Consider the following 24,964-nt stretch of genomic DNA (forward strand, 5'->3'; position numbering starts at 1 on the left):
GTGTGTGTGTGCTGGCTGGATAATAAGACCACACTGTAGAGGTCTCCAGGCAGGTCAACGACCTGAACTTGAACCTGATCTCTAGACTTTCTGGTCCAGCTCCAGACTGCTGGTCTGAACTGTCCTCTGACAGACACACAGTGTGAAGCTGCAGCTGACGTCTTCAAACGCACAGGCCTGTCCTGTCCTGTCCTGTCCTGTCCTGTCCTGTCCTGTCCTGTCCTGTGTCCTGCCTGTCCGTTTGAATCACTTTTTATTGAATTACTTCATGTTCCATTTAAATTTTGCTAAGTGAGTCAGTTGCAGACAAAAATAATGTATGTGACGGGTCAGAACAAACAGAAACCCTAGGCCGCTGGAGTTTGATAAACTCTACACATCCAACAAGAAGGAAAAGAAAGTACGGAAGCGTATTGCATTCACTTGAGTGATTTATTTTTTTATTTTGCGAGGTAATTATTTCTGTTTTTCTGACAATTTTTTATCTGTTTTTCATGGTAATTTTTTCTGACTTAAAACAGAAGTAAGCGATCCGGTGGTTTTGGCTAACTTCTTGTCAGCCGATGGAGTTAGCAGTCTCCACCCTCGTCCCTACGTCACCACATTCACGTGCATCCCTTGGCTGCACACACAGAGAGGACCGCCCCTTTATGCTGTTCTCTCTCCTCATTGGATAAGCTTGTAGGATACAAGGAACAAGAAGTTTTCTCCTCGGCTTACAGCAGAGCAGAGTGACTGAAAGACCCGTGTTTCAGACCAAACACTCTATATAAGTGATTGCTGTCGGAAGATACAACTATTTAAGACTTATATTAACACTTTAACGAGATTTCAAAATCTCGCGAGAATCTCCCACTTGCAAGTACCGTTTAACCGTTGCAGTCAAGCCTCCACTTCATCACGGATCTATTACATCTTAGATCCATGAGATACATTGTTAAGGATTTTTATTCAAACTCCACTTTGGTTCAGGTTCCACCATTGCTTTATTTTCCAGACTGACGGCTCAAACACAAGCATCAACAAACTTTTCCCGGGGCAAGCTACACATCCGGGAGTGTATAATAATCATCCTTCAAAATAAAAGTACTACTCATAACATGAGTAAAGGCGCTTTCTTTTACATTGCTTAACATACATCACATTCACTGTGTTCCAAGTAAATTACAGAACACCACGTCAGAGAGTGTCACTCAGAAAATATCAGAGCAGTCTGATGTAGCACCTTTATTTTGAAATCAGTCCTTACGTTACTTGCAGGAGGGGAGCTTCTGACCGGATTTTGAAATCTCGAAGCTAAGTCAGAAGAAAATTACCCCGAAATACAGAAAAAATTAGTCAGAAAAACAGGAAAAATTATTCAAAAAAACAAACCAAAAAAAAATTCCTCAGAAAAACTGGATTTTTTAAATTATTAAAGTGAATGCAATACGCTTTCGTAAGTAAGTGAAACAAGTCCCCCCCCCCAAAAAAAAAACAAAAAAAAAAAAACACAAATGAGTCTTCAACTGGCTTACACCATCAACCTCAGCCTTCAACTGATAACCAATAGAATCAATCAGTTTATAAATGTGCTGCTTTGGCTCCAATATGGTCGTCTCTAGTCTGTAGTTGTCACTCTGTGGTCTGCAGCAGCGTCCCTCCCAAAGCACCTCCTGATTGGTTTGTACATCCTGAGCTAGTAGCCTATCAGAGTTGAAGGCTGTTGTGTGCACAGAGGTCACAGAAGGGAGCTGTGTGTCAAAGATAAGATGGCAGAGGTCGCTGAAGTTGTAATATTCAACACAATCCTATACACTGAAGTTCCAACAACACCACACTGTGAGGAACAAGTCCAGAGAGACAGAGAGAGAGAGAAGCTCTGGTATGTAGGGGACCTGAACAACATTTACACAACTGCTGAATGAGCAGAGAGCTGCGACTGATGGAGCACAACTCCTGTTGAAATGTAATAGACAGAGCAGCAGTGAGACGGGAGATGAGAAACTGAGTGAACATGTTACATTTTGAAAGTGTAGTGTAATACATCTTATGTGGTGGTAATAATAAAATTATATATAATACTGTAAATTCTGACATAAAGGCAGAGTCTCTAGCTGCTGGTTTGTGCAAATAAAAGCCGCTCTCATTTAGATGCCGGGTCTGTTTCTGTTTTCTGCAAGTTCTTGTGAATGTACAAAACGATCGCCTGTTTTAGCAGTTTCTAAGCTACTTGATTCATGCTCCAGTTCTCAACAGGCAGAAAATTTAAACAGTTTGATCCGCGGGTGTTGAAGCTCGGACCCGCTCACGAGCGTTAATTCTGGGCCCGGACTTGGCCAAAAAAAAAAAAAGGAAAAGGAAGCCTGTGGTTCAACCCGCTATTTGTATTATGTTTTCGACACGAACCCAGTTGCATCTGGTCCTGTTGTTCGGCCCGATCCGTTGAGAATCCATCTGACCCAAGGAAAGATCCTAGCCTGGGAATACCCATGCTGCATTGCGCGCAAATTTATTCGCTCTGCAAGTCAGCCGGGAAACCATAAACCCAATTTTTCCCTGAACGAGGGAGCCAATCACAGAACAGGGGAGGGGGCAGCAAGACAATGACGACACACCAAAGCGACTTTGTTGATAGCTTGTCGATCCAACAGGGCGGCAGACACTTTACCTTTCGATGCAGCGTTAGAAAGTGTTTTAAGTTTAGACCGCAAGTTTATTTTGAAAAAAGAGCAACGTTTAGCGTTTTTTTTTCTGATCGGATTTCTGTCGCTCTACATACGTCATCGGGTATGATTGATACGATTGGCTAAGCTACGGACAGACGCATTTGATAGACATTCATAGCGCCCAACAAACAGCTCTGGGCTTTCGTAAACCACGCCTCCCTACGAAAAAACGAACGGGTGGTTCCCAGACCGAATCTCAATCTACACTGAGATGAGGTCAGGTGTTAGCCAGGCCAACTCGTTCCTTCTCTAACTGTTTTAAACAGTAAGGACAGAACAATTTGAGAGGATTTTCCATCTGTGCTGAGCATAAGATTTGTTTAAAATTAAATAAAAGTCTTTCCCATATTCACCTGTCTTAAGCCGGGTCAGTTCAGCAGGTGAAGCAAATAAAGGCCCAGGCTTCTATTGGAGAATGTATGGTAAAACTATTAAAGCTGTGAACATTTTTAGGCTGCAGTCAGGCACATTACCTGTGCAACTGATAATTAGTATCAGTTCATTAGGAACATGTGTCTTAAAGTGATAAAGTCACTTAAAGTAACAGTCCTGTTTTAGACAGCTGCTGATTCAACTGTGAGTGTGCAGCTGTGGTGTCTGTAAGAAGTTCAGGACTTTTCACATATCCTGGGCTGAACGTGGTCACTGACCGTGGTCCAGGACCAGATTCCTCCTCCAATTCCCACAGCAGCCAAAACCCCCCAAGCCCCAGTCTGAGCCTGAGCTTTAGAAATGATTAGAGCTTATTGCTAACCTCCTACCCAGAGGTACAAGGCTCAGAGCCTCCTCCCAGGAAAAGTTTCATTTCAGAATCAGACCTCAGGCTCAGAGTTCGTCTGCCACACCGATATCCAATAATAACATCTCATTTGATACATCACATCCTCTCTGGATGTTAATCACATTCACGGCTGCATTTCTTTCTCATAGGGTGTATTCAGACCTGTGGCTCGTTTGCTGTGTTTCGATCCAGCGGCTAAACTGATACGATCGTTGCAGTTTTTCTTTTGGGTTGTTTGTGTTCACACGGTAACAGTCCCAAATGGTCCAAAGATGTAACCAAATCGAAACAACTGTTCTCTCATTGGTCAGAATGGTAAATGTTCTTGCACTTACAGAGCACTTTTCTAGTCACTCCAACCACAGTTGGAGCCCGGACCCGATCCAAGAAATGTGTGTATATTTTGGGCCCAAACCCAATCCAGACATGGCCAAAAAAAAAAAAGGGAATCATAGGAATAGGAATCATCATAGGTATATATTTTCAGCCCGAACCTGTGCTTGAATGGAACCGAGCCCAGACTGGCCTTTCTTTGCGATCTCTGCCCGCTTGTTTTATTCCGCATCCAAGTGCGATCACTAGGGCTGGGTATCAATCAAAGATTTTCGATACCGGTACCAATACCGATACCTTCACTTCGATACCGGTTCCTGAACAATACTTTTTTCGATACCAATTTTATAATATCAGTTCTAACAAAATGAATATCACATTACGGTACAAATCTTGAGTTGTATTTTTCTTTTCCAACCAGCAGCTTTTCTAAGGCTCAACAGGTAGATAACCCTGGCATGTGTTACAACTGTTACAAATTGCAGTCACTTTATTTAGATGAATTCTGCAACCTGAAAATATTACTTAAAACGACGTTCATGCATAATTTTTGTAGTTGACACATTAAAGTTTTAAATAGGCTATATTAATTTGGATAGTGTAAAGGGTTTCTGGTTTGTTGAGAAAGTTTGTTGTTACAACTGTCCCTGGTCTCCCCTAAACATGGCTGACAGGTAGACCTATTTAAAAAAAAAGAAGAAAAAAAAGTGTGACTACATGGTCGCCGCCGGCCATGCTGTGATTCTCCAGCACACAGAGGTGGCTGATCTGCCCCTGTGTAAAGCTACACTTGCGCTTCGGCATTTTATGAGCAGTTGCAACGCTGCTCCGACGTCTGCTCCCTCTCTATGTGCGCGTCGCGGAGCCGCAAATACAGAGGCAGTCTCTCGGGAATTACGTCAAACTAGGGCTGTTCGATTTTGCCCAAAAGTAAAATCTCGATTTTCTTCTCTCAAAAATCGATTTCCGATTACGATTACGATTTTTTTGTTAAATGACAAATTATTTTGTGTGCTGTTTGTGTCTTTTTAAATTGACCTAGAGTCTAATAAAAAAAAAAATCCATCTATCTATCTATCTATCTATCTATCTATCTATCTATCTATCTATCTATCTATCTATTTTTTTATTAAAAACTTTGTTTCACAATACAAAACAGTTTTTCAAAATAATATGCAATATATAAAGCACATCTGTCTGTCTGTCTGTCTGTCTGTCTGTCTGTCTGTCTGTCTGTCTATCTATCTATCTATCTATCTATAAACGTGACGTCAACTGACTGCCTTCCACTGATTGGCCAGAGCGTTGTCACCGGAAGAGTCGCAAGCGCGACGTCCGACCATAGGTCCGTCACGAGAATCAATACCGCTCATTTTACAGTAAAAACACACCGACAAACTGTTGTTATTCTGTCACCTGAGTTAAATGTCTGCTGTGTGGAAAACCACGCGGTCCGTAATCGAGATGACACGGCTGTAGCCGCTGTTGTATGACGACCCCGCCCCCGCTGAAGAACTCAGCTGTAACTTAGAAAATCCTTGTCATATCACAGTACCGCTGTGATATGACGGCCGAGTCGAACCGAGCCGAACCGAGCCGAGCAGACCTGTAACTGTGTAGTGGAAAAGGGCTGTTGGTCTTTTCGGCAATGAAACCCTCGCTGGTCATAGCAGAATGCCGACATGCTTGTTTACAGTGTGTGGGGAGAGCAGTGGGAGAGCGTGATGGGAGGAAGGAGGCGGCAGACGGCACAGTCATTACGGTAATTCAGCGCAGCGCAGATTCATGAAAGGGGGCTTACCGTAATTACCCTAGTTAGAGTAAAAAATCGATTTTTAGAATTTCACGTTTTTAACATCGTCCTCGGCAAATAATCGCGATTACGATTTTAAATCGATTAATCGAACAGCCCTACGTCAAACACAACGAAACAAAATATCAGAGTACTCTGTGCAAAGCGCCAGTGAATTTAAGTACATGAAAAACAATAAAAACAGGACATTTTTATTAATTTATATTCAAAAAAATTGTTGTTGATTGTTGTTGATTTCTGTTGTGTGCTATGCTAAGTAATGTATTGCATTGCACTTATTGTATTGCCTGGATTAATGCTTGTCATGTTGTAGTATTGTGTGTTGGATGTTTGTACGTACAGAGTGACGATCAATTTCCCTTCACAGGGATTAAAAAAGTAAACCAACCAACCAACCAACCTGCGATGCATGCCGCAACAACGTAATGTTACAGCAGAGCACTGGCAGCATTATCAGATCTTGATCACGTGATTAACCTCTGGGTACTAGAACTTGGCACCGAAAGACGAAGCATGTTTTGATACTCGGTACTACCGGAGCATTTCAGTCGGTGCCACAAAAGAACCGAAGCAGCCCTAGCGATCGCTGTGTTCACATATGACCAAACAAATCTTTGGGCTGAAACGCTCCCCGTTTTGGAACAACTGCTCCAAACGAAGCAGGTCTGACTACACCCTTAGACACAACGTTTCTATCTGCTGACACGGGACGTTCGCTGCTCATGGTGTAAATACTCTGAAAACTCATTAGAGCTGTCGCTTTATGCACGACGGTGACATCCGCCTGCAGCAGGACCATCTGTCTACACGCTCACCTTTTACCAAATGGTTTCACTTCTATGATTGATGCTACCAGGAAACCCAGAGCTGCTGCACAGGAAGAGACTTTATGTGGTTTTTCTTTTTTTTTTTTAATTAGATCGGCAACAAGAGCATGTTCTACTGCAGCCGGACCGGAGGCAACGGAGGTGGGGGGGCGGGGGGGGGCCTGGAACTGGTGAATGACGGAGGTCCAGCAGCCCATCCAGGAGCGCGTGGACCCGTGATGCTGCTGGAGGCTGGGACATCAGTGTGGTGTGTGAGGACACCAACAGAGACAGAGGGGACACATCTGACTGAAGCTCCAGTTTCCACATTCTGCTGCCCCTCGGTATCGACAGATGCTGCACTGACGCCTCCACACACACACACACACACACACACACACACACACACACACACACACACACACACACACACACACACACACACACGCCACCAGGTCAGATAGAGTGATGAGGGGAGGTGGGGGTATTTTGGGTGGGGGGCAACGAGGAGGGTAAATGATGGGGTCAGAATTTTAAGTGCTGATGAGACAGTGTGTGTGTGTGTGAGTGTACTTGTACAGCTATACATGTGAGGACCAGTTTGAGTTTTAAACCATCAGAGTGAGGACATTTTGGGAAAGTGAGGACATTTTGGCCGGTCCTCACTTTCTCAGACCGAGGGTTAACGGTGCGTTCACACCAAACGCGATGGACGCGATGAACGCCACAACTTTCCATTAAAAGTCAATGTAAATGGGGCAGTGCGTGGCGCAGTGGTTAAAGCGGCCGCCCCATGTCGAGGCTACAGTCCTCGTTCGAATCCCGCATTGGGCAGACCTTTCCTGCATGTCATTCCCCCTCTCTCTGCTTCCCCCTTTCCTGTCTATCTCACTGTGCTATCAAATAAAGGCGAAAAAGCCAAAAAATATATTTAAAAAAAAAAAAGTCAATGTAAATGGCGCGATGACACGCGATGGCGCGTTTCGGGCGATACGAGCGACGCGATGAAGCGATGACGCGTCCATCGCATCATCGCGTCCATCGCTTGAAGTTGAAAAATTTGAACTTTTCAAGCGACATCGCGTGACGCTGTGCCGCGACATCCAATCAGTGTTGATATTCAACCACGTCACCGACACAGCTGCAGACACACATTTCAAAACATGGTGGAGAAGATTACTGTGGCTGTAGTCTCTCTCATCAGACCCTCCTTCAGAGAACCTGTGGCTGTGTAAAAAAAAAAAAAAAAACCCAGGGGCTGTGTGTGTTTTCCTCAGATCAATAATATACATCCATGGCCGTTTCCCGGAGCTTTATGACACGACGTCGTACTCGTAATAAAAAAAGATAATGCCTGCAGAGGGTCAGAGGACCTACAGCTTCCTCCTTGTGAATATTTCATATGTATTTATATTTATTATTATTTCTCAGCCATGGTTGAGGAGAGAAAGAAAATAGCGGGAGGTGGGTTGCATCATAGCGCGATGAAGCGATGGTGAAAAATGTGACAAATATGTCAAGCGACGCGATGCTCGCGTTACGGGCGATGGCATCGCGTCCATCGCGTTTGGTGTGAACGTACCGTAAGACTTTACAATAACTAGGTTATTATAATTAGGTTTACGTTAGGTTAAGAGTGATGGTTAAGGTTCAGCATTTGTTTTGGATGGTTAAGGTTAGGGTAAGGGCCTAGGGAAACATTATGTCAATGAGTGTCCTCACAAAGATAGCTATACAAACGTGTGTGTGTGTGTGTGTGTGTGTGTGTGTGTGTGTGTGTGTGTGTGTGTGTTTTCCACCAGTAAAAATCCTCCAATTCTCATTTCATGCTTCACTGAAAAGCTTCTCAGGCTGCCTTGTTTCTTTCTCTCATCCTCACCACCTCCTCCTCCTCCTCCTCTCCAGTTTCCTCTTTCCTAACCTCTCCTCGTCTCCTCTCCTTATTTCTCTTCTTCCCTTGTTTCCTCCTCTTTGCTGTCATGTTTCCTTTCTTCTCACCTGGTGTCCTTGTTTTATTCCTTTGTTTCCTCTCCTCTCCTAATTTTGTTTCCTCTCCTCATTTACTTTTTTTGTTTCCCGTTATCTTCTCATCTCATCTCTCCTTGCCCCTCCACCACCTCTCCTCTCCTCTCCTCTCCTCTCCTCGACGGTTAAGCTTTAAATCTATCACCTGCTCAGCTCTTCTGTTATTTATCCTCTCAGTGTAGTGTGTGTGTGTGTGTGTGTGTGTGTGTGTGTGTGTGTGTGTGTGTGTGTGTGTGTGTGTGTGTGTGTGTGTGTGTGTGTGTGTGTGAGGAATCCAGCTGTCAATCAAGGCGGAGGTGAAGTGCTGTCCTCTACAGGTTGTCGGTGTCAGGTGAGGCCCCCGCTCTGCAAGGTGACGCACCGAGAGCATGAGGAGTATTTGGGGATGCTGCCCCGTCTCTGTGACCGTAGCAACCGTCGTCTCGACCACCAACAGGTTTCCCCACAGGACACAGAAATCCTCCGTGACCTTCGTCTCAAACGCACTTCACTTCCTGTCTTCACCCTGTTCTGTCATTCTGAATCACTCTGCTCCATTTCTACCCAGCATGTCACAGCTAATGGAGCCCCGCGGACACACACTCTCCCCCACACACACACACACACACACACACACACACACACACACAGACAGTGACCTAATCACTACCTCTCCTGGAGACCGTGCTGGAGAGTTTAATTCTCTCCCTCGCTCTTTGTGTGTGTTTCTATCTGATGGGGCATCATGAGATCATGTCTGACTGCTGCTGTTTTATTCAGCACTTCTTCTTCCGCACTACACAACACACTCTGCGGTATCGGCCACAGTCAAATAAAAGAGCCGTAGACTCGGGGAACAGATTTTTAAATTATTGAAACCTACACGAAGCAGACAAACTTCACACATAACGACCGTCTCCACCAAAAACACTCAGATTTCTGAGACGTGGCAGCAGCAGCACGGGACTTCACAGATTCACAGACAGTCCTGTTTGTGAAGGAGCAGACAGAGACTTTAAAAAAAAAGAGGGTTCTGCACTTCTTTGTAGTACAGTCTGTGAAAGATTAAAGAGCTCGAGGAAATAAGGGTTTGTCAGGACAAGGTGGACATAAGGCTTTTTTTTCTGTTTTCAGTCTGGTTGGTTGAGTGTGTTCCTACCATACAGACACACTGGTTTTTAGGGCTGGGACGATATGCTTTTCTCCCGATTCGATTCTTCTACGATTTTTTGGATGGCGATTCGATTTAAATTGCGATTCTACGATATTGCCGATTCTCTCGATTTTTAGTCTGCATTTTTAACATTTATCTGCACACAAATACTGTAGGAGCCTATAAATTAACACACTCCATTATAAAGTGAACTTAAACCCTTTTCAAAACCTGTACTCTCTGTATGTAAAAAAGGCAAACAAATGCACATTGCACAATATTTAAAAAAAATTACATAAAAAAAAAAAAAATTTCAAAAAAAAAATCGATTTTTGAAAAAAAAAAATCGATTTAAAAATCGTCAAAAAAGATATCGCGATATTTATGTGAATCGATTTTTTCTCCCACCCCTACTGGTTTTATTCCAAAACATTTCATTTTATCAGTGTCAATCCGACACAGACCCCTAAATGCCTCATGTACAGAGTATCAGGACCCATCCACACAGATACAGGTTGAGAAGTATCCGCAATTTTTGCATTTCTCTGTGTTTCATCCACATGGAAACAGCCCCTAAACCAGTGGTTCCCAACCTTTTTTGGCTCGTGACCCCATTTTGACATCACAAATTTCTGGCGACCGGTCAATCAAGATGCGCCAGCTCAGATATTTTTATACGATGCATTTTATTTGAACTCGATTTATATTCGAGAAAATGAAAGTATAGAACACAGTTGTTTGAGATTGTGTTTCGTGTTTTTAAAGCAGAAGTAAGCGATCCGGTGGTTTTGGCTAACTTCCTGTCAGCCGATGGAGTTAGCAGTCCCCGCCCTCGTCCCTACGTCACCACATTCACGCGCATCCCTTTGCTGCAAACACAGAGAGCACCGCCCCTTTATGCCGTTCTCTCTCCTCATTGGATAAAGCTTGTAGGATACAAGGAAAGTTTTCTCCTCGGCTTACAGCAGAGCAGAGTGACTGACAGACCCGTGTTTCAGACCAAACACTCTATATAAGTGATTGCTGTCGGAAGATAGAACTATTTAAGACTTATATTAAAGCAGAAGTGAGTGATCCGGTCGTTTTCGCTAATGCTGCGTTCCAGGCAGGCTTTTGAAATCGTAAATTACAGCTTCAAGTCACAACTTACGACTTTGTAGCGTTTCAGGCAACCCACTCGTGTTTTTCCGACCTGTTTTACCGGTGAAAGTCACTATAACGGCCACTCGTAACTTCCGACCGGTGAACTCGTACCAGATCGAACTGGTACCACTTCACGGTCGGAAAAATACGAGTTTCCTTGAACGCACCATAACAGTCCTCGTCGCTACGTCACCACATTCACGGCGTTCCTTGGCTGCACACACAGCCCTGCATGCCGTTCTCTCTCCTCATTGGATAAAAACTGTAGGATACGATAAATGTTTTCTCTTCGGCTCAGAGCAGAGCAGAGTGACTGACAGACCCGTGTTTCAGACCAAACACTCTATGTAAGTGATTGCTGTCGGAAGATATAACTATTTAAGACTTATATTAACACAAATATATCACTCACTCACTTCTGCTTTAACACAAACATTCCGCTTACTTCTGCTTTAATCATAATCTTAAAAAGAATAATAATTAGTTACATTTTTTTTTATCAATTACATATTTCAGGCGACCCCACGTGGGGTCCCAACCCCAAGGCTGAAAAACGCAGCGCTAAACTGGATTTTTTGAAAACGGGTCCCAGGGTGGGTACATCTCAAAAACCTCCTCAGGGTTTTCATGTAGGCAACCAAAACGTATCTATTGTGAAACAATGATGTCACACCCCCCGTCTCTCTTACCTGTAACCTGATCCACACCGCCAGGGGGGTAACGATCAGAGGATGCAGGGGAATGCCGTCCGCTCACTTTTTTCAGCATGTTCAAAAAAAATAAAAATAAAAACCTATAAAACACTGAAGCAATGGACAGAATATACCTACGACTTGCCTGAGACGCCAATTTATGGTCGACATCGCTCGGTTAAAATACGGGATCGTCCTGTAGCCTATTTGAAAATTAAATTGTGTTTGTCCCATATTTCCTAGTGGTTTTGAATGCATCATCATACCACCCACAGTCTGTGAAGACCACTGGTAAAACCTGCTGCCATCGGTGGTTTGATCCCAAATGAGGGGGGAAATTCAAACACTACAACACTCATCACTATTGTGCCAGTGACGGTGACGATCAGACTCGTTGTAAACTCTGTTATGCGTGTTCTGAGGCGGACAGTGGCCTATGGCATGTGCTAGAGTCGTTTTCAGTGGATTTGCGTGTACACAGTCATTTCTCGAAAGCGATGCCGTGTTAACGCAAAACTAAGAAAAAGGATGTCAAGGGAAAGTTCCATTTCCATGTGGACGAGGCCTCAGAAGAGCCAAAAATTTGCACTCTTACACAGTGTCTGCCAAGCATTTCAAGGATGCCTGTTTACTACAGAGTGTTGGTAAATGCTACAAATTAGCCACCTAATGTATCCATGTCCAACACCAAATTACAATGTAGTATGGTAACAGCTGTTAATTTATGGAACAAATTGGAGAATGACTTAAAAACATGCAATACCATAATCTTATTTAAAAAAGTACTTAAAAACAGGATGATTAATTTATATAAGTTAGAGTAATGAGTGGTGACACGTGCTATAATGCTGCTGCTATTTTTGTTCTGTTTTGTGTAAGTTTGATTGTCTTTTTCTTTTCTTTCCCTCTTTTTTTTGGAGGAGGAAGGAAGTAGGGGAGGAAGAAGGGAAAGGAGAAGAAGGAAGGGAAATCTAATCAAGCAGCTTCTCTCTTTTCACTCTTTTGTGATTGCTTATTTCTTTTAATAATAAATAACAAATTGTACATTTTACATTTTTTTAATTAACCAGAATTGTAACAGGGTAGGCGTAATAAGCTATGCTTCAGCCTTTTCGGTCCAAATTTTCTTTTTCTGTTTACTTATTGTTTACTCTGATTTATGTTATTTTTCTTTATTTAGTTTTTTCTTTCTGGTTTGTTACTTTTCTTTTAATGACATGTATTGACCAAAATAAACAAAACGAAAAATGTCTGCACCGCGATCTGTGCATGCAGTAGTTTTGCTCAACAGACTCCGCTGCTGTTCTGGTACGCACTGGACCACCGCTGTAGAACCGCAAAGATCGACTAGAAGAGGAGCGATCTGCTCCAGAGTGCGTGTCGCTTAGATCGCGGCACAGACGGAGTAGGTGGACATCGGGGGTTACTCCCTGAACACCTCACATGCAGGGTTATTGGTGGGCGCTAAAACATTTACAGAATGACCCACATGCAGAGAATCATCAGACGCTACAATTCACAGACGATTCAAAAATGCACCACTACGCAGAAGCATTTTCCTGCAACAGCCGTCTACTTACTGTCCTCCTGTCTGAGACCCACTATAAAATGTAACGGAATAAAAAACTCTGATTTAGGTTCAAGTTGTTTAATTAGCAGGAACTTCCTCTGATATATCACAGCAGTGATGTTGTTCTGGATGTTCCACAGTAACTCCACTTATCACAGGCTCCACTGCTGCTGCTGCTGCAGACTATCACTGTTTAAAACTACGCTATAAAGAATTTAGATTCATTAAAACTAAAACCTCTCTCTCTCTCTCTCATTCCCCCTCCCTCTCTCCCTCTCTCCCTCCCTCCCTCGCTCCATCTTTCTCTCTGCGTCTCTCTGAAGGTCAGCCGCTCCAAAGCAGTGGTCTATAACGATTACCAATTTCATCAATTCTGCTACAGCGAGGGAGGACGGGGGAGGGATGGAGGGAAAGGCTTTATCATGGAGCGGCACGAGGAGGGTGAGCACCAATCAGAGTTGTTCAGGCATAAATAAAAAATAAAAAAAACAGCTAACTGACCTTCCGTCTGACTGAAACAAAGTGAAAAGGACAATTAAAGTGCAGGAGATTTATGAGGTGATTTACGAGGCACTGATGTAAAGTCGCGCGGAGAAAACAAGGCGAGCTGCGAGGCCTCAGAAACACCTACGGCAGCCTGACGCGCAGTCAGCGCCCCCGCAGGCCGCTGTGGTCCTGAAGTGGAGCTAGAAGACAGACGGTGAGGTGAGTAAATCCTCTGGGCCCAGTTGTTCAAAAGGTGTAATCTGGATAAAAATGATCCGGATTTTGAAATCCCTTTTTTTTCTATCCAGGATCACGTAATCCGTCTTACTTTTATCCCAGTTGTTCAACGCAAAGTTGGATTGGATCAGTCTGATCCAAATCCAAATTTTCAAGATTACCAAATCCAGATAATGAGTGCTCTAGATAGGACTGTGCATCACAATGAAGGCTGATTGGTCGGTAAACAACAGCATAGAACAGCAGGGGTCACTCACAATTTGAAAAGTGTATGTATTGTTTTTTGTGCTCTTTGTTGTTTCTTCAATGTCTTTTAAACAGCCAGACTCCATCTGGTTGGGCTGGTAAAATAAATTTAAAAAAGCAAATAAAGTACATTAGTGAAATTGTGAATATTCCCCCATGTGTTTCAAATTCAAACTTCAAATTTCAAAATTGAAACTTCAAATTTCAAAATTCAAAATTCAAAATTGAAACTTCAAATTTTAAAATTCAAACTTTAATTTCATTAAATTCAGTTTGGGGAAAAGTAGTTGGGGAAAGGTTTTTCAGTTGTAGAATATTCAAAAGTTAACATTATTTACTAATCACTGTTGTGGTTTAAAATTAGGTGCAAAATATAAATCAATAAAAATACTACATTATGAATATTGTTTATTTGACCAGTTTGAAATTAATTTAAATTACATTTTGTTCCTGAAATCCTCCCTGAATCCACCCAACTGCTGGGATCAGAATAATCCTGTTTTTTTGGATCAAAGTTATCCCGATCCTACTGAAAAGTTTTGAACACAAACTGAGGGTTTGATCCAGATCAAAACCAAGACTGGATCACGTGATCTAATCTGATCTCAGAATCTGTTTTTGGTTTTGAACAACCCATTTTCAAGATTTGATCCAATCCATTATCCAAAATCCGATCAGATTACCTTTGAACAACTGGGCCCTGGAGAGCAAGAACGCTATCAGGATATTTCATGGAGACGTGTTCGTACATTTTCTCAAATGTTTCCGTCAATTCTCAAGCTGGAGGAATATATCATCCATTTCATTGGTGAAGTCATATTCTCTCAAGTGCATGATCAGTGTTGAGGTCGCCTTCCTGAGGCTCCTATCCAATGTTTAACCAGCATTAAGTCAGTGGGTTTTTTTTAAGATTCTGGTGGTTTTCAATTATAATATTTCAACCAGACGGAAACTGTGGTTATTGAACATCTGGATCTGAAGTTATCAGAGAAACAAGCTGAGGAAATGTTAAACAGCTCAGCTCCCAGGACCTGGAGACATCCTGTCCTGCTGAGGAGAAGCATCGATAAATCACTGGTCTTTAAAGTGAAACTGTCCTATTCAGTGTTTTCACTGGTTAGAATTAGGGGTGCTACGATCAATCGGGATGGGCCGTTAATTTATCCGATCAAAAGAACCGATCATATGCGCAAGACAATCAAAAATCCACAGCCGGGGTTTTCCCTGTCTATCTAAGGCAAAGGCGGGCAGCCTGGCTGAGTTTGGCCGCCGCCTTGGTTAAAGCGTGTGCATGCATGGGAGGCCGGTAAGATGTAGCGTCTTTTGCACGCTCGCAACCGAATAGCAGCGCGCATTCGGAGTGATGCGCTTGTTTTCTCGTGCACATCCGACCTGCTTCTCCCTCCGGTGTTGTGATCCCGGTTCCCCTCCCGGCTGTGTTTCTGCCACTGTTTCCTACAGGGCTCTGCCCAGTTTGAAAGTAAAAGGAAGTCTATATTTGGAAAGACATCGCCTCTGGGATGTAGAATGTGTATTATAGAAGAGAAACACACATTTCAGGACCGCTGGCTTGTATCATCAGAACAGACATGTCCTGTGATTTTCAGCCTCCTAATAGAAGGGGACCGGGTATTCGCAAGACTGATTTCAGAGATCAGAGATCAGTGATCGGAGCACCCCCGGTTATAATCACCTGCTGAGATATTTGTTATAAACTCATTATAAATATTTTAAATCATAAAAACTTAATGGAGCTGCAAGTGCGTCACAAGAGACCATTAATTAAGTATTGTGGTACTGAGTTGCCCTGACCTACGAATCATATTCTCCACACATAAAGGAACCTGATTGGTTGGTAAAGACATCAGCAAAAAATGTAATTCAAAAATGTACCATTCCTTCTAAAACCCTGACCTGAATCACAATCACAGTTTCTGTCAAACTAATCACAGTTCCACACATTCTGCAAAACGTTCTGCCCTCATAGCACTGAAACCTCTACATTGCAACATGAGGATTAGAACCTGTGTCCTGATGCTGCCTAATGATCCAGTTTATAGTCATGAACATCTTAGTGATCAGAAGTCAGAGGTTTTGATTTTGAAGGAAACAAAACAGCAAAACTATGAACTGAGATCCAAGATTGAGGAGGAGGTGATAGTGATAGGTCAGGTATGATCCTGGTGACCTGACCTTTGACCCCTTAGAAACCGTCTGGACTCAGTAGATTCATAGTACATTCAGTCCTTTCTCATTACAGACACACACACGCAGAGCTGGAATGAACACACACACTCTGCTGGTGTCTGACTGTAGGGGGAAGTTTTTACTGTCAGACAAGTCAGGAGTAGAAATAATAGAACACATGAAAAAGTAATGCTGAGTGGGTTCTAAGCAGCTCCAACAACACTGAGACTGAGACTGAGACTGACACACACACACACCACACCGTTTTAGCAACTGTGTAAAAATTCCTTTTCTATAGAAGACCCGGCTCCCTGCTGTTCTATACATGTGTACATGTAACCTCACTGACCGCTCTCTCTCTCTCTCTCTCTCTCTCTCTCACACACACACACACACACACACCTCAGACCTCTTACTTTCTAAATGAATTAGAAAGAAAAGAACAAAGAGAAGAAAGAAAAGAGTGAATATGAGAAAAAGTGAAAGTGACAAAAACGAAGTGAAGCAGACACAAAGTGTGTGTGTGTGTGTGTGTGTGTGTGCGTGCGTGTGTGTGTGCCCGCCCTGCAGGTTCCAGCTTGTGACAAGTTCAAAGGTCAACCAGGCTGTGTTGCCATGGTTTTGACCTCGGGCTCAGCTGACTCTGTGTGATGATGTCATTGTGTATGTGTGTGTGTGTGTGTGTGTGTGTGTATAGACGTGCAGCAGCTCCAGGACCTGATGAGATCACTGAACCCAGACTATTGAATCTAATATTTCTGTCCTGGTCCACTGTTACAGCTGCTTCATTCAGACACAACTACTGTAGGGTTGTCACAAGGACCGATACTTCGGTACCAATTCGATGCCGACAAGAAAGAAATAAACTGATACTTGCTTTTTTCTGGTACCATCAGAACCGAATATACAACTTTTCCCTCGGTGAGCCATGTCGATTCTTGCCTGTCAGGTTTTACAGTTATTACAGGCAGTATAAACACAGTAGCTAGATGAGGTGGGTACTGATAAAGTCAGCGGCGTATAACTGGAGCAGAGTGGGTGAGTTGTTTTCATCTCTTTTCAATAGAAACCAGGCTAAGCTAACAGATGTTTGATGCCTCATATTATGTGCTGGGACCCTGTTTGTACTGTTGATGATGTTTGGGGCTGTTCTGAGCATTATTTGTGGCTGTAAGTGGCTTTTCGATCGGTGGATAGTGGATCCGTATACTGCGCTGTTTGTTAGCCATTGCTAAAGTTGCTAGCAGACTTCATCTCTCGAGGGGGGGTCTAACTCGGTGTTACGGTGCGTTGGACCATGGGTTAAACTTACGCCAGAATATCCCTTTAAAGGTACATTGTGTAAATTCTCCTGTTATCTATTCACGAAAATCGATTATTTCATTCAAAAGTACGTTTTTCATTAATCAGTAATCCCCCCCATCAACAAAGTGAAGTGTTCCTTTCAGCTCTGAATGAGCCGTTCATATCATTCATATCTACATGGAGCGGGTAAGCTCGGTGCTGGCTGCCATGTGGTGTCGCCATGTTTTTACGTTCAGTGGCAGTGTGACAGTAGGAAACCACGGAAACTCAGCGGAGACACCGGAGCTGTCGAGGTCGAGGTGGCGTCTGTGAAAAGTCACCGCGGTAACGCTGTGAGGACTGCACGTGAATGCTGCATTCAGGTGCAGTCGGAGAAAACGGCCGTCGGTAACAAACCAGATGTCATTTTAGTCACAGAAGTCCAGAGAAAGCCGGTAAAACGTGGGTCAGGTAAACAATACGACATCACCATGACAACATATTGTCAGGCCTGTATTGTTTTGCCTCGTGCTGACGGACCACTTGTTTACATAGAGTTGTTTATCCTGTTACATGCAGCGTCTGTTGTCTGTCTGACGTCTGCCCGATTTCACGTGAATGCAACATCAGTTCAGATATGCAACCACACCGCTAGATGGGGGGAATTCCTACATATTATAACTTTAAGCATAAATGTGGAAACAAAACAATATTAAAAAAATCCCTAATCAACCAAAGGTTCAACTTTTACTTTTTGTTTAAGCTGTTACCTGCAGCGGCTGTTGTCTGTCTGCCATCTAACCGATTTCACGTGAATGCAGCATGAAAAATACGACTGAGTTGCACCACTAGATGGGAGTAATTCTTACACAATGTACCTTTAACAATGTGTCTCATGGATCTAAGATGTAATACATCTGTGATGAAGTGGAGGCTTGACTGCAGTGGTTAAACTCATTAAGTCAGAAAAAGATTACCATGAAAAACAGAAAAATATTAGTCAGAAAAACAGAAATAATTACCCCGAAAAACAAACCAAAAAATAAATTTCTCAAGTGAATGCAATACGCTTCCGTAAAAAAACATGAAACTGATATGATTTTGAAAAAGAACGTGACATGAAAATGTGCTCATACCGCCCAGCCCTGTGGAGACAAACTGCAGCTTATTTCCTGGTATTTGCTTGGTGATACACCCTACACACACATCACACACTGTAAATAAAACACTATTACAGCATTTATTTAACATAATCTGTCATTTCCTTGTTTGAGTTTCATGTAATTTCTGATTTTCCGAATTTCCGATGTAGAAAAAGAGCTTCCCCTTATTGAGAGACCAACCGCTGCCACTGCACTCCACTGTATCTCTACACTCTGCTGTTTTATTATTGTTTTAAATCTCATTTAAAGGACTTTCAAATAAATGATAAATAATTAAAAGTGGCTCTAATCAGACAAACAAGCCGTGTATTTAGTGGCGTGCTGTTACACCACTGCTTTCACTTCAGGCTTGAACCATGTCGTGGCATTTACATAAATGTGACTGCGCTCATTCAGACATTAAAAGTGACATGTGTAATTAGCATCACATTTATATAATGAGGTGCAGGACTTTGCCAAATTCTAATAAACACGTTGTGCAATAGTCCAACCAACAGCTCGTACGGTCTCCGAGGATTCGTGCACGGCGTTGCGTTCGCTGACTTTGGCAAAAGGTGGCACATTTCAAATGTCCACAGCTCATCGGAGACGGATCTCTGCGGCTGCATCGCTGTGCGTGACACCAGCCGGAGCTCACGTGGAGCGTCACGTGCACGTGATGAAATATGAAGAGACAGAGTGACAAGCCTGGAAATACAGTCAGACAAACGCAGAGGGAACACAGGGTCGACGGGTCAAAGGACGGAGGGGTCGAGCGGCAGCTTCGGGCAACAGTGTCATCATCACACACACACACATACACTGTACAGTTACCACACACACACACACACACAGCGTTACGTGACAACGAGCTGTAGCTGCTCCAGTTTCTGCCCAACGCACAACAAAGTGAAGACAGAAGAAGCTGAAATATCTGCAGGTTCAGAGTTAAGGAGAAACCACCGACACACACACACACACACACTCGCTCCCTTAATCCTCCTGTTGTCCTTCTGGGTCAAATGGACCCAATCTGTTTCCTTCCTCCATCCTTCTGTTCTTCCTTTCTCTCTTACTTCTTTCCACCATCCCTTTCCCTCCCTCCCTCCCTTCCTTCCTTCCTTCCTTCCTTCCTTCCTTCCTTCCTTCCTTCCTTCCTTCCTTCCTTCCTTCCTTCCTTCCTTCCTTCCTTCCTTCCTTCCTTCCTTCCTTCCTTCTTGACCAAATTGACTCAATCTGTTCCCCTCTTCAATCTTTCTTTCCTTCTTCCCTTTCTTCTTTCCACAATCCCTTTCCCTTCTTTCCTTGACCCAATCTGTTCCTTCCCTCCATTCTTCTTTTCATCCTTTCTCCCTTCCTTCTTTCGATCATCATTTCCCCCTTCCTTCCTTCCTTTCTTCCCTTTTGACTCAATCTGTTCCCCTCTTCTATCTTTACTTCCCTTTTCCCTTCCTTCCTTCTTTCCACAATCCCTTTTCCCTTCATTCCTTCCTTTTTGACTCAATCTGTTCCCCTCTTCCATCTTTACTTCCCTTTTCCCTTCCTTCTTTCCACAATCCCTTTTCACTTCCTTCCTTCCGTCCTTCCTTCCCTTCATCCTTAATTCTTCTTCCTTCCTTGACCCAATCTGTTCCTTCCCTCCATCCTTCTCCTTCCGTCCTTCCTTCCTTGACCCAGGAGGACAACAGGAGGGTTCATCCCTACCTACCTCTCGCGCTCGTCCCTGTTGTGTACTGCCGCAACAACTGGCCTCACACACACACACACACACACACACACACACACACACACACACCAAGTGGAAAAGCATCAATACACAAAGCATCAATAAGCACAGTTACACAGTACAGCTGCTGAACAACCCCACCCATCCCCGAGTGTGTGATGGACACACACACACACACACACACACAGGGCCACAGCACTGGAGCTGATGGACTTGTCTCTAAAGGACCAGTGGGTTTGTTTCTTCACCCTCCACTGAACCCAGATCAGGACTCACTCTTCACTACATGCAAATCTGACAATTTCACACTTCTCTCCATTTGAAAATATTTTGGAGAGTTTACTGCAGATTGAGTTTCTCTCCATTTATTGTTTCAGCTCTAAAAACACACAGAGAACACCGGTGAGCCGTGAGCTATAACATCTGGACAGCTGACCCGTTGTCTGTTTGGCCCCAGAGAAGAACTGCACAGTCTGATGGAGATTCAGTTTCTGTTGCTTAGTTTAATTAATAAACACTTTGACTCCATGTGTGTGTGTGTGTTGACTGACTCCTCTAGAGCAGTGCTTCTCAAACTCTTTTACATAAACGGACACAAATTGGACAACATTTTGAAACAAACACCAGCAATACACAAATATTTGTTCTTAGACTGAATAACGTTACTTTTTTTAGTCAATGTGCGTTCAAATTAGGGCCAATGGTGTGAATTTTTGGGAAAATGAAATATTACATAGAGAAATTTCTGGAAAAAAATGTAATATTTCTCGAAAAAAGTGGAAACATTTCTGAGAGTGTGGAAATCTAACCCACCACGGAAGTTTGAAGCCTGGCTGAGGGAGCTGGTAGGAATCCTTTACATTGAAAAACTGAGATACAAGATATCTGGTAACTTACAAAAATGTTGTGGTGTGTGGAGACCTATCCTGGACTACTTGAAACTGTAGGTAACCCCCCTAAAGAGTACCTATTTTAACCTAGTAGAGTTAAGCCTCTACTTTGGTTTTTACACATTATGGTTTGTGTCAAGTGTTTATTATTATTATTATTATTATTATTATTATTATATATGTGTGTGTTTATTGTCTATTGCTTCAATTGTTAAAACATTTGACAATAAAAATATTTGGAAAAAAAAAAAGTGAAAACATTTCGAGAAAAAGTTGGGGACCCCCTTGAACCGTCTCAAGGACCCCTGTGGGATCCCCGGACCCCACTTTGAGAACCCCTGCTCAAGAGGACACTGTCGGTACTGTCTGTTCAGGCTTCCTTCAAGTTCTTTACTAACTTTGAAACTTTTGTATTTTCTTCAGATTTGATTTTTCTTACACAATATTTTCAATTACCCACCTGACGGAAGCAGGGAGAATGTATGAGTTACGTGTGTGTGTGTGTGTGTGTTTTGTTAATATTTGAAGAGTTGAGGTCAGTGCTAGCCATCATCACCCACATTTACCTTTACTGTGTGTGTGTGTGTGTGTGTGTTAGATGGTGGGAACCCTGTGGCCATAATGTAATAGTTTCTGTCAATACAGAATTCCCGCCAACACCAACCACTGCAGCAACTAAACCACACACACACACACACACACACAGTGAGAGAGAGAGAGAGAGAGAGCCACAACATTTTCCACAGAAGCAGAGTAGAATCTGTAGAAGATTTCAACTGTGAAGTGGCTCTGCAATCAGCCTCATGGACCCGTTTCTCCAGCATAGCTCTGTCACACAGGTGTGTACAGATGTGTACAGGTGTGTACAGGTGTGCAGGGCAAATGCACCCTGACATCAACATGACGTGGACCTGAACATGAACATGTGGTGTGTGAGTTGATCTGTACACTAACATGCCACTAATTCTTTTCCGCCCCGAAAAAATCCCAGAACAAAATAAAATCCTGTCCTAACTGAATCCAGATGGATAGAACAAGCCAAACATCTCTTGACATTTGCAAAAGGGAGCAGTCGAGAACCCAGATCCCCATCCATCAGCAGTTAAAGACATGCAGCGTGTTTCAAAATCTATTCATTCATATTACAGCTGCATACTGTACATAGAGACAGAGAATTTCTGACGCGTCATGAAAACAGGAACCTGGAGACCCACAGGTTGCACTCACTCACCCATAAAGGACGAGCAAACCGACTGAAGACTTTTGATGACTAAATACAAAAATATGTGCATGACATGTACAGAAAAAAAAACATACAAAAGGTCAGTTATCAGTCTCTCTGGGCTGTAGTTATGCGTCTACAAAAGTTTAAAGGGATAGTAGCATTTCTTAATAATAGAAAACTGTGTTTTTCCTGCACCTTGAGGGGCTGGAAAACATTATATTATAGTGAACAATGGAACTGTGTATTTTTTTTCAGGTAAAACCTCTTTTAGGCCACGAAAACAGGCCGTTTCTTTGGGTCCATTCACAACAATGTATGTTGTAAATCTCTGGGCAGGGCTATGGGCTGGCGTTGCTAACGGGAGGAGTGCAGAGAGTCTTCTACTGCAATTAAAGTACTTAGGGGCTATTTGTAGATCATACAACCCCACTTTAAAAAAAATGCTACTATCCCTTTAAGCTGCAGAACAGAAACAGGTCAGTATTAGCGCCCTGTGTGTAACCCCCGATTTCCATCCCTGCTCCGTTCTGCACGCCAGAGCCATTCGCTGCTATTGAAGTCAACCAGGGCGTTTCCACAGTGCACGCTGCGGTCCGCTCGACAGCTCCGGACGTCCGGCAGAAACAGCAGCAGGTCTGTTTCTGCCGGATCAGTCAGAGGGTCCTACAGGTAACAGGTAACAGGATGTCATAGATGAAGCAAAGCTAATCATGGTGGATGGAAAACCAAAATATTTTATGATACAACCACGCCAGTGCTACAAGAAGACAACATCCAATGGACGAGGGTTTGATACGTCAGTTTGAGCTAAACCGCAACAGAGACGGAGTCGGTGGAAGCTGGGGAAGGATTTCCAGTTTTTCTTTACTGTGCATCACAGTGCAATGATCAGAGCGTTACTCAATAAGGAAAATAATCATGTTTCCAGCAAATCCAACTTGTAGTGACCAAGACTGACTCCTTCACATTCCATCCTCATTCTGACCCACAGCTCCATCCAGCAGCTGTCAACAGCAGAGTGCAGCACTGACAGCCCACCGTGTCCACACCTACAGACACACACACACACACCTACAGACACCTGCCTCACTCATATGAAAACTATCATGACACCAACAACCTGTTCTCCTCCTCCTGTTTCCTCTAGCAGTCTGTTTTCCCTCTGTGCTTCACCTAAGTTTTCGTCTCACTTCTTTTTATTGCCTTTATATTCCCTCTGAAGCCCTTTGTTACTTAGGAGCAGTGGAACATTCAAAAAAAAAAAATCATTAATATAATAAAAAAAAGAGTTTTGGGTGGAACAGCTTTCCTTCCGCCCCCTCTCCCTCCCTCCCTCCCTTCATTCATCCTCCCTTTCTTTTCTCTTTCCTCCCTCTCCCTCTCTCTCTCTCCTGACTGACCTCAGTGTTGCGCAGCTAAAACACACTCCCACGTGTTCTGCAAGCAGGAAGCAATAAACACACACACACACACACACACACACACACACACACATACAGTTAAAGAAGTTAAAACACACACACACACTGCTGCAGACAAGTGTGACAAGTGTAAGTACAACATGGCCTCAAAACTAATGTAAGGAGCGCAACACTAAAAAAAAAAAAAAAAAGTGGAGCAACACGCACGCACGCGCGCGCACACATGCAGTAGATTTGAAAAGTGTGTGTCCGCGCGCGCGCGTGTGTGTGTGTGACAAAGCTGCTCTGACTAACAGCTCTGACCACAGAAAGTGACACACAGTGAAGTAGAGCAGAACTGAACACAGCAACACACACACACACACACACACACACACACACACACACACTAACAGCGCTGGGCAGCTCCGTACCTGCCGCTCGTGCCGGTTCTCCTCTCTCCGGACCGGACCGGACCGGACCGGACCTCCTCTCTGTCAGCAGGTGTTCTCCTCTGGGACCGCGGGCCAGCAGCAGCAGCAGGAGGAGGAGGAGGATGAAGGCTCGGATCAAACTCTCACCTCCCGCTGCCTCTTGGAGCAAAATCCACCCAAACTTGTGTGTCTCCTCTCCTCCTCACGCGGACATGTCTTCCTGCGCGTCTGCGGCGCAACACGGCGACTTGAGTTTTCCTCTCTTTCTCTCCTCCTCCTCCTCCTCTTCCTCCACTCCTCCTCCTCCTCTGCTCTGCTCCAGCGGCCGTGACTTTCTAACAACCACTCCCTCCCTCCCTCCTTCTCTCTCTCTCTGTCTCTCTGTGCCGCTGTGTCTGCGCGTTAACGGCGTCCCAGAGTTCCTCGGTGTCGCCGCCGCCGAGCCGCTGCTGGCAGAGCCATCTGTTGCAACACGTCTGCCTGCCGAGTGCCTACCTCTCCACTTTCACTCTCCCTCCTCCCTCCCTCCCTCTCTCTCTCTCTCTCTCTCCCTCTCTCTCTCTCTCCTACAGAGGGGAGAGGGGGCGTGTCAGCCACAGTGCTGGCCAATGGGGGGGGACTCATGAATCCCTCTCACTGACTGGAAGGGGAGGAGCCAGAGGCAGAGAGGACAGAATGAAATAAATACAAGAGGGAGAGGACGA

At 43.8% G+C, this 24,964-nt stretch overlaps 1 protein-coding gene across 4 annotated transcripts in view; it reads right to left on the reverse strand.

Annotated features, from left to right (window-relative positions):
• The window catches only part of LOC310988837 (extracellular sulfatase Sulf-2-like), a gene marked incomplete at its 3' end in the record, with an annotated part of 106,831 nt that extends 82,108 nt beyond the window's left edge, over positions 1 to 24,723 (reverse strand). For all 4 annotated transcript variants that reach the window (XM_083975608.1, XM_083975607.1, XM_083975610.1 and 1 more), the window contains exon 1: positions 24,261 to 24,723. The remainder of the gene's footprint in view (positions 1 to 24,260) is intronic.
• Between the last annotated feature and the right edge of the window lie 241 nt (positions 24,724 to 24,964).

The sequence above is a fragment of the Trachurus trachurus genome (genome assembly GCF_905171665.1).
Source record: "Trachurus trachurus genome assembly, chromosome: 7".
NCBI lineage: Eukaryota > Metazoa > Chordata > Actinopteri > Carangiformes > Carangidae > Trachurus > Trachurus trachurus.